The sequence below is a fragment of the Macadamia integrifolia genome, chromosome 14, assembly GCF_013358625.1.
Source record: "Macadamia integrifolia cultivar HAES 741 chromosome 14, SCU_Mint_v3, whole genome shotgun sequence".
Classification (NCBI taxonomy): Eukaryota; Viridiplantae; Streptophyta; class Magnoliopsida; order Proteales; family Proteaceae; genus Macadamia; species Macadamia integrifolia.
The window spans coordinates 1,840,923-1,850,938 of NC_056570.1; the positions used below are offsets into that span (position 1 = coordinate 1,840,923).

General features: G+C 38.5%; 1 pseudogene; it reads right to left on the minus strand.

The window, feature by feature from the left end:
* Nucleotides 1-4,922: 4,922 nt before the first annotated feature.
* LOC122061050 overlaps nucleotides 4,923-10,016 on the minus strand; it is an 8,609-nt pseudogene continuing 3,515 nt past the window's right edge.

A 10,016-nucleotide genomic window follows, 5' to 3' on the forward strand; every position in this document is an offset into this window, starting at 1 on the left:
GTACCCGGAGTATACGCCCACTGTGGTTGTAGTAGCACTAAAACCAAAGACTTAGTAATGTTGCTTAGGTGGATGTGATTTAAAATGTATAGCATGACATGTAGTGCATATGATGTGTTGTGATGTGTGGACTGCTGTGTGGTCCATCTTTCTACTTACTGAGCTAGTGAGCTCATCCCACGTGTACACCCCTTTTTAGATGATTTTGCAGGTCATACATCTGAGGAGCATGGGGTGGGTCCCACAGTCGAGTTTCCTGAAGAGGACTGGTGGACCCCTGAGGAGTTAGAGCACGGCGCCGACTGCTCGTGTGAGAGTTGTGCTGCGAGACAGCAGTTCTGAGGCCGTGCTGAGCTCCACTTCTGAGGCCGAGTTGTGTACTCTGATAGTTTGATGATTTCCTGTATATACTTGATATTTGAATTTTATTATTTTTGTGTATATATCATGCCTTCGGGCCCAAATGTATATAATTATTGTATCACCATTCGGGTATCAAGTATATGGGATTTATTCACAGGTAAAACTTAGTCTTCCGCTGATCTGATGAACTTATGTTAGAGTGCGTATGCTGTGGTGGAATACAGTATCTGATGATCCTGGCAGGTTTGGGTTAACCGGTGTTAACTCGATCACCGCTCCGGTTCAGTGTGAACGGGGTGTGACAGTATCCACCAAGTAAAGAAATGTATAGACTACCTAAGTCAAGAATGTAAATAGATAGGCGAAAATCCAGATTCAATTTGGGTTCATATCCATTTATAAGTGTCCATATTCAATCAAACGATTTTCAAATTCAATCACATTCAATCCATATTCGATCTTCTTACATCTTCTGCCTATGATGGACTTTACAGTGTTGCACTGGAGGAAAATTGGGAGAAATTAAAGTTGGGGGAAGGGTTAGGGTTCAGTGGAGGTCTGCTGATGATGGTGTAGCACTCAATCAATAATCATAAACACAATGGCCCAATGAGTTAGACTCGTGAGTCGGTGGGCAGAAACGGTAAATAAAAGATGGTTTCAGAAGCTCATGGATAATGACTATTCTATCCTTTTGACTTCTATAAATACTTTTTCATGCACTCTTAAATGGCAAACATTTGTCATCACCTAACCCTACATGTACGTATAGATGTAAGATTAAGTGATCCAGAATTCCATTCAGTTTAGTAGCCAAAGCAGACAAGACCTAATTAACCATGCACCAAATACCAACCAATCACTCAAATATGGCATTGGCGTTTTATATGGCAAACATTCGTCATTACCTGAATGGCAAATGAGGGATTGACAAAGGCTCGGAGAATGAGGCGTAAAAAATCGTTGGATCATCACCTCGTTATGTGACATTCTCCCAGATAGCTATGGGCAAGATCTAAGGGATAGACAATAAGAAGAGAAGCTGAATCCGTTTTATATACCTTTGCTCAATTGGTTTTATTCTGTTATATAAACTTAATTTCTAGTATAGTCATCAATCATCATCTTATTTTCTGATGGGAAACGGAACCCTGCCTGACCCAAGCTCCTAAATTGACACAAGGGTCAATGGGAGGGCGCACGAGAGTATTGACCACGTAAGAAAGAGTGGTCTGTCACATGGTTGATGCTCCAATATATCTACCCGTTGATCGTGCCGGTGCAAGAGCTATAGGGACCAGCAGTGTTCTTTCTCCTTCTTCTACTAAACATCTTTAGGATAAGAATCACATCATCAACAAGACCAAGAATTAATTAATAAGTTTGTACATGTGGACCCAGTTTTCCTTCACCCCATTGTTAGAGAGGAATCCTCTCACCACCATGGTTCTAAAATTTGGATCGGATTGGTCAGTATTAGTCAGATCGGAATCATATTGATCGATCCCCAATCTTGACCTTTTCAATCCCAATACATAAGTACAGTCCAAGGGTAAAATCATAATAAAAATTAATTTAAAGAAAAAATGGTAGATCTATCCAATCAAGGCCGATAGTGATTGATAACGAAATAATATTGACCTTGATCAAACCCATCACTGTTCCAAAGTTTTAGAAACTTGCTCACCACTAGCATTGATCTTTTTTTTTTTGTTTTTTTGGGTGAGCACTAGCATTGATCCACATTATCAACTAAAATGAGACTTGGAGTTATATGATGAGTGATGACACATGAGTCTAATCACAAAATCAAATCACTAATGGTGAGGAGATTCTTACTATGCCACATGTGAAGGAAAATCTGTGTGCTTTTTAATAAGGTTACCAATAATTAAGAAAGCATAATTCGTCAGTTGCCGATCTGATTAACATTTTGTTTTTGTTTTATTTTTATTTTTTCTTTTTAAAGAGGGGTATCAGTATGATACCAAAGTACAATTCCCATGATTGGAGCCAATATTGAGGTCTGAGAGATGTGTTCATAAGCTCTCTCGACATCTAAACTATGTGGGACTATCTTAGTCGCATTTGGGGTTAGTTTTTATCCACAATGGAGGGCTTCCCTGTAGATTGAGCATGTTGCTTGTTTTCCCTACCCGAGCAAAGGTTCCAACAGACGGTGCCAATGTTAAGGCCCGAGAGATGTGTTGCATCCATGTGATATTGTCCATTTTGGGCTAAGCTTGCACGATTTTAAAACATGTTATCATGAAGGGGTTGGCCTCTGCTTATAAATCCCAAGCTCTCTCAATACCCAAACGATGTGAGACTATCTTAATCACCCATGAGACTAGTTTCTACCCATAACAGAGATCTACGAGTGAGATGTGAGAGGGCATGCACGTAAATCTGCACATAAGCCACAAGTTCCTTCTTCTTCTTTTTTTTTTTTAATTAACTCCTTTCTGTTTGTATCAAAACTACATGTAGATTTAGTTGTTATTTTTTGAAAAGGAGGTGTACACGGAATGGCGATTGTAATGAAAAATTCTTATAATTTGTGTATTACAATTTGTTTGTCATTACTCCTAATGCCAACTATCATATTTTCCTCAACCGATCATCAATTTTACATATGATTAAGGGCCCTTCTGGGTGTCCCTATGCGTAGTGAAGTATAACACTTCACTATTTGTCGTTTGATAGTACATGGATTGGTTTATGTGATAGAGGATGTTACATACATCTCAATGACTAAGTTCTAGTCCAAAGTAAGGAAAGTTGATCAAACTCTAACTAAAAGTTTTAGTAAAATTATCAAAATGCCATAAAATAGAGATAAATTAGAATACAAAATGGCATCTTTTACAATTTTAGCTATTTCCTTTGCTCATTCTAAGCTGAAAGTGTACCAATGAGAAAGGAGTCTCAATTCTAGACCCGCACTAGTAGGCCCAACAAAAAAAACCTAAAACCGGCCCATTTATTGAACATGATGGCTCAAGCCTAACTCAATTAACATTCGGTCGTTACTGGTGCAAGGGTGCTACCTAACAGGTGCTTGACTGGGATCAACTGATTAATAGCCCAACTCAGCCGCATGGAGCTTGTTTACTTAACCCGACATATTTAAAGCGTGTTTAGAGATAAATGTCTCATTAGCCCATTTAGCTCGATTATTAGTAACCCGATTAAAAACTAGTACCCGACCAATCGTTTATAAATGAGACCATTCGCATTTGAGGACCAATTACTTAAATAGGCTGGTCACGTGCGAGGTCCCTGAAGTGGGGAAGCTTGATTAGGCTCGACTGAAATTGGCTTGCTCAATTGATTGACACCTCTAAATGAGATGCTTACCTGGTCCTCCATCACATGGACTACCCATGTATTGCCATGTGGCAAATAGTGAAATGTTATGCTTCACTAGGCATAATGACGAAGAAGAAAACTCTACGAATAAATATAAGAAAAAAATGTTCGGAGGAAGGCCCGCTTATATTAGTATCCGTTTTTTGGGATTGATTTGAACAGTGAGATATTAAGAGATAGGAGAGAGGTCCTTTGCCATGTCACATGTGAGGCCACTTCCATGTACCTTTGTGACAAGGGTGAAGTTCACGGGGTGGATTTTCGCTGTGGCGCGACAGAGGTGACAGTGCACATTTGACGATTTGAAACATGTCGAGGTATATCTCCATATGTTCAAGTCTATGTCAAGGTGTTTCAGGCCATTGGATGTGGTCCGATCCAAGTTCACCTGGGTAACAAAGTCGAGTCAAAGTTTTGGGCCCGTTTGATAATCATCATGCTCCCATTTCCTTGATTCTAGAATTTATTTATTTATTTATTTATTTTTTTTTTTCAGAGTATGAAGTAGGATGGGATCAGAATCAGCATTTGGTATGTAATAGAAAGAATCACTTTTATTCCTACAATGATTTAAAAAAAAAAAAAAATTAAATAAGTTAAATTCCACTATCCACTTCTACACATCCTTAAAATTTGCAAAAAAAAAAAATCAGTAATCATTATCCAATTCTACAACGCAAGATTAGATCTTGGACTCCATCATCTTTTAAGTGCATTTCAAAGTCACTTTAGGGCCGAGCCTATCATCTAAACAAAATCTTCATATCCCATCATTTTGGGATTTACCAATAGAACAAAATCCCAAGGGGGTAACCGAGTTGAGAAGAGACCTTCGCCTCAAGAAACATATGGTTTTAAATTTGAATCCTCTTACATTCTTAGACCACTCACACCAATATAGACGAAAGGAAAAGTCCAAGGGTGTTTAGTGCTCTTCACGGCTTTTGGTGAAAACTGAATTATTCTCATTCAATCCGGTATGACCTGATCCACGCGATTATGGGATCAATATGGGCCCGTGGGACTAATCAAACCGAAGGCCTAGATACCTGTGATTAGTGGAAGAAAAAAAAAAACCATCATGAAAAAGAACAAGGAGCTTTGAATAGAATTGATCCCTTTGGCGGGGTTTATTGCTCAACTAACTCCCTTGATATTTATTAGGTTCTTATCATGGTACATTAACCAGAAACACATACATGGACTTTCACTTTCTTATATATATTGGAATAGAGTAGTCGTCTTATTGTTCACTTCTTAGTACATTAACCAGAAACAGAAAGGGACTTTCACTTTCCTCTATACTGGCATAGAGAAGTGGTCTTATTGTTCACTTCTTAGTACATTAACCAGAAACACAGGACTTTCACTTTCCTCTATATTGCTGTAGAGTAGTGGTCTTATTGTTCACTTCTTTGCTCCACCAGTGACAAAGCTCATGAGCAAGCGATATAGAATTTAATAATGGGCTCAAGTAAATGATTAGATCTGCAGATGGGAGGACATGCATAGGCTCTGATTCTGTCTTCGCAAACAGAAGATTAGGGATGGAATTCAGTGCAGCAAGTCCTAAAACTTCCTTGCCTCCATACTCTTCCATCCATTTCCTGTTTTCAAAATGACCAATAAACTCCGAGCTGATGTGATCTGATGGATTGAGAAACAAACGTGGGACCCATGAAGACAAGTTAACAAAATCATTCTCCAATGCTAACTTCCGGTTTGAATTCTTTGGGAGCACAATGAGTGCAGCTGTGATCATACTTCTTGCGACTCGAATATATTTTTTCAGTTTCTCATCCTTGATCCACTCAATTGGAGTATCACAAGTGGTGGATTAAAGAGGAAAGCTTGGAGATTATGACCTGCCTTAGCCATGTACTTGCCGGCGAACATTGCCATGGCAGAGCCCAAAGAATGACCAGCTAACCAGATATTCGAAGCTCCAGCTTTATCTACCATCTCCTTGACAGCTTTCACTCCAACCTCATAGCGAGAGTATGCAGTAACCTCATTTTTGAAGAGAAGGATATCTGATTTGATGTCGCATATCCAGGTGCCTTGCCAGAGGATTGTGCCTCAGAAGGCAATGACATATCTTGGGGCCTTGTCAATTGAGAGGTGAGAAGTAGAAGCCGGGGGTTTGAATTCATAAACAGCATCACAGATGGATTTATCATCCATGATCGGATGATGCAACAGAAAATGGAAGAACTCCCACCAGGGTGGAGCAAGAGATTCAGGTCCATTACGATTCTTGTTGCATTCGCGCTCTAAAATATAGACACCATTTACCAAGCTGGCAGCAACAGATCTATGGTGATCTGTATTATTCCTGCAAAACACAAAAGATAGAATAACATGGTTTATCCGTTACTGTTAGTAGGCAGTCTAAAAAAAGCCATTGATGCATGTTGTACCAATCAACGGTTGTGAGGTGTGAAGGTCCTGAAAGGCTGAAGATGTTCTTGTTGGAGGCCATTATCCTCTGTATTCTGCTTTCCTTCTCTTCCTGATGTCTCCAATGAATCTAAAATTTACCAGAGAGAACCACCAGGAACAATTATCACTCATAAAATTAAATAAAATAAAAGGAGAGGGGAGGGGGAAGGGGGAGAGGTTGCATAACAGATTCTTCAATCAGCAATAAACTGAAAATGTGATGGGATGTCTACCTTATATGAGTTGAAAGACATGCATTGAACGCATATTGTTGAATCTGATATTTGATGTGTTGAACGAGCTTGATACAGGACTAGAAACAATAAAGATTTGAAATAAACCCCCCCTTCTCTCTCTCTCTCTCTCTCTCTCTCTCTCTCACTTTGGTGTACTGACAACATAGGTCCAACAATTGAGTTTGATGCGTTAAATATTTGGCCAAAACTTAAAGATCCTTCAAAAATGATAGTCTTGGACTATAGATTTATATCCTTGTACTATATCACAAATGAAAGCCTCATCTGTTACTATATATATAATACAAAGTACAGCCAACAATTCTTATGATATTACTAAACCTAAACGCATTTTGTGCAGTAGTTCTAAACGCATTTTGTGGAGTAATTCTTAGAACTGGCCAAGCCCAACCAATTCAAGCTCTCTACAAGCAGTGGTTGAATTATGTGATCCATATCTCAAAATTGTGTAAATTGAGCAGAATCAAACTAAAATTATTATCTCCAAGTAGCTATAACTACCCACATGAAAAAGGAGGACTCAGGTTTGGGACTCAGATCCTCAATTGAGGGACGACGACCATACCAAAACCTGGTCTAAATTACATAACTACAACATTTAGCATACAACACTTTATTAAAAAAACTGTAGGAAGAGGAGATGAAGTTAAATGGTATAATGTTCCTTTCTTCTTACACAAGATGTGCAATAACAATTTAAACCTGTAAGAAATGGAGAGGAGATGATCAGAGCATACTGTATCAGAACGATTGGGTCGAAGTTCACCCCTTCAATCACTCGACCCAATCCTAGAAGCGAAGGAGGTAATGCAGATCATGAAGCAGCAAGGCATCATGGTAATTAATCCAATAGAGATAATTGGGAAAGGAAAAGGAGAATCAAGAGAAAGGGAACAAAAAATCCATCCAAGGTTGGTGTTAGAGAGCATTGAAAAATATCATACTACCATCATTTGCAGGCTTACGGTTGCTCTTATTTATAGACCGTGAAACTCAGAAAATACTAAGAAATAAATAAGAACATAAAGGAATCAGAATAACAGCTGCACCGATGCTTAATAAGGTTGAACAACAAAGGAAAGAAAAACCCGATCAACTCGATCTCCATTGTTGCGCTACAAGATCTCTTGGCCTGGAATATCTCTTGTAGATAAGTATGAATCAAATTTTCAACATTGCTGATGCCACTCGGCTGATGTCCCATATTCAATTCATCGCATAGTTCAGTGAATTGTATATTTTATTTCAGATTCAATCTGGACCATACGATCATGATCAATGTTTTGTTCGTGATCCTCCAATTTGGACCATTAACCCAAATGTGACAAAATATCCTACAGTTCTACCAAAAAATAAAAAGACAAAAATATCCTACAGAATTTCTCCACATCTTCTTCTCCAAAAGAGATTCAAAACCTAACCTTTGTTTTGTCTTCTCAAAAAAAGAACTTGTGTATTCCTCTACCCTAAATGTCACACACACACTCTCTCTAGGTGAATAGACAACATATTAAAGTAAAAGAGCGAGTAAAACAACGAAGCCAATAAAGGCAAGCCTAAGGAGGGGACGGGACCCCAACAGAAGATCAAAACAAATAATCAAATGATGATACATCAAAAGCAGGGAGGAAAGAAACATCCATAAATGATGATCCATCAAGAACCCAGTGTGAGGGGAAAGATAAGAGGAAGGTCTCAACATATGCCTATTTTTTAAAAGTGTCTGGGCTTGCAGAACGAATTGGGAGAAGCTTATTACTGATCTCAAGAGTAATGGCTTCCCAAATCTGTTCTACAGCGCGCGACAAGGAGGTTGATCTTCTTTTATTTCTTTCACACTAAACATTATGAATCACAACACTAAGGCAAGATCCAATATGATCAATAACTGATTTACTACTGATGTTTTAAGATCCACCTCCATTCTCTCTGAAAGAGACGGATTGTTCTTCGACGAGGTCAACACTTACTAAGGACACCTTTCCAAACCAATCTAGAAAAAGGACAAGAAAAGAAGAGGTGGTCCACATATCTTAGAGTTCCTACATAGGCAACAATTAGGGATTGATAAATTTATCCTATGAAGGAACTCTTGAGTAAGGAGAGATAAGGTCAGAGCACACCAAATATTGAAACTATTTCTAGGAAGGAACTCCTTAGAAGGACCTCTTTTTCTCTTTTAGAAAACTCACTTCACTCTTCCGAAAGTGACTCTTCATTTTCTATAACCCCAATAAGGAAAAGTGGGTTGGCTTTCACATGGGGCTGAACTCCTCATGGAACAACTCCCAACAAACTCCCCCATACCCGATGCTCAGATGTCATCCATTGCAAACAAAGCTTGGCATAGCGCGTACTTTTCTTTTGGCATTGTTTTCATCATCATGTCTCTAGTATTCTTGCTTAGATCGATGATACTTTGACTGTCACACCTAGCCACATACTCCTTTTGCTTCAAACCCAACTCCATAAGAAAACATTTCAACCATAGCATTTCCTCATAAGATTCTGCAGCAACAATGTATTCTGCCTCTGTAGTTGATAGTGCAACAATGTATTCACAGTACCTTCTCAATGTAGTTTTCTTATGAAACCACAACTACTTGTTTCTTTTACCCTGCTTAATTTTCATGCAGCTCTCAAGTCTTTCATGTCATTGTTCAAGTCTTTCTTTAACCTTTCAATCAAGGTAGCACCTTGACAAGGATAATCATATTATCAACATATAACAAGAGAATAATAGGGAGGAGTCTGAATAATTTCAGACACAATGATCGGCAGTGGTTCTAGTAAAACATTGACTCATAGGTTTTTTTTCTCATGCATGGAACCAATCTCTTCTTGTATAGCATTCTTCCATTGTTCTTTTTGTTCATGCACCATGGTTTCGTTAAAAATTTTAATTCACCACTTTCAATAAGTGTGGCATACTTTGATGATTCCTACCAAAAAAAGACATACTTTGATGATGGATACATTATTGAGGCTTTTTGTTCACTTCGTGATCTTCTTATCATAGGTGGCTCTTCTTGAGCGAGTTGCTCCCCTGCTCAACATCATCATGCACATAATCATTTTCATACACAACATTAACTTTTTAAACAGCCTCATCTCTCCGAGATTGATATTTTTCATCTCGAGCTTGATGTCATTATCATCATGTGTTGGTAAACGAAGTTGTGTTTATGACAGTTCACCTATAACAATCTCTCTCTGGCGGTTCCTCCTAATCATAATCAGAATGTGGTTACTTTTCAAAAAATATCACACCTTGGCTTCTAATCACATTCTTCTTAATTGGATCCCATAACCAGCTGTAGAAAAAACTTGTCATCAGCATATGCTCAGAAAAAACACTACTTTGCCATGTCATCAATCTTGGATCGCTCATGTTTTTGAACATGCACAAGAGCCCTACAACGAATCACTTCCAAGCGACCACAATAAACAACTTCCATGCTCTGCACCATTTCAAATTAATTAAACAATCTACCCATTTCACCCATATCTACCCGCTCGAATGTCGTTTAAGGGGTTTTGGTCTGAAAAAATTCGTCTCTCAAGCCTTTTTTTTTTTTTTTT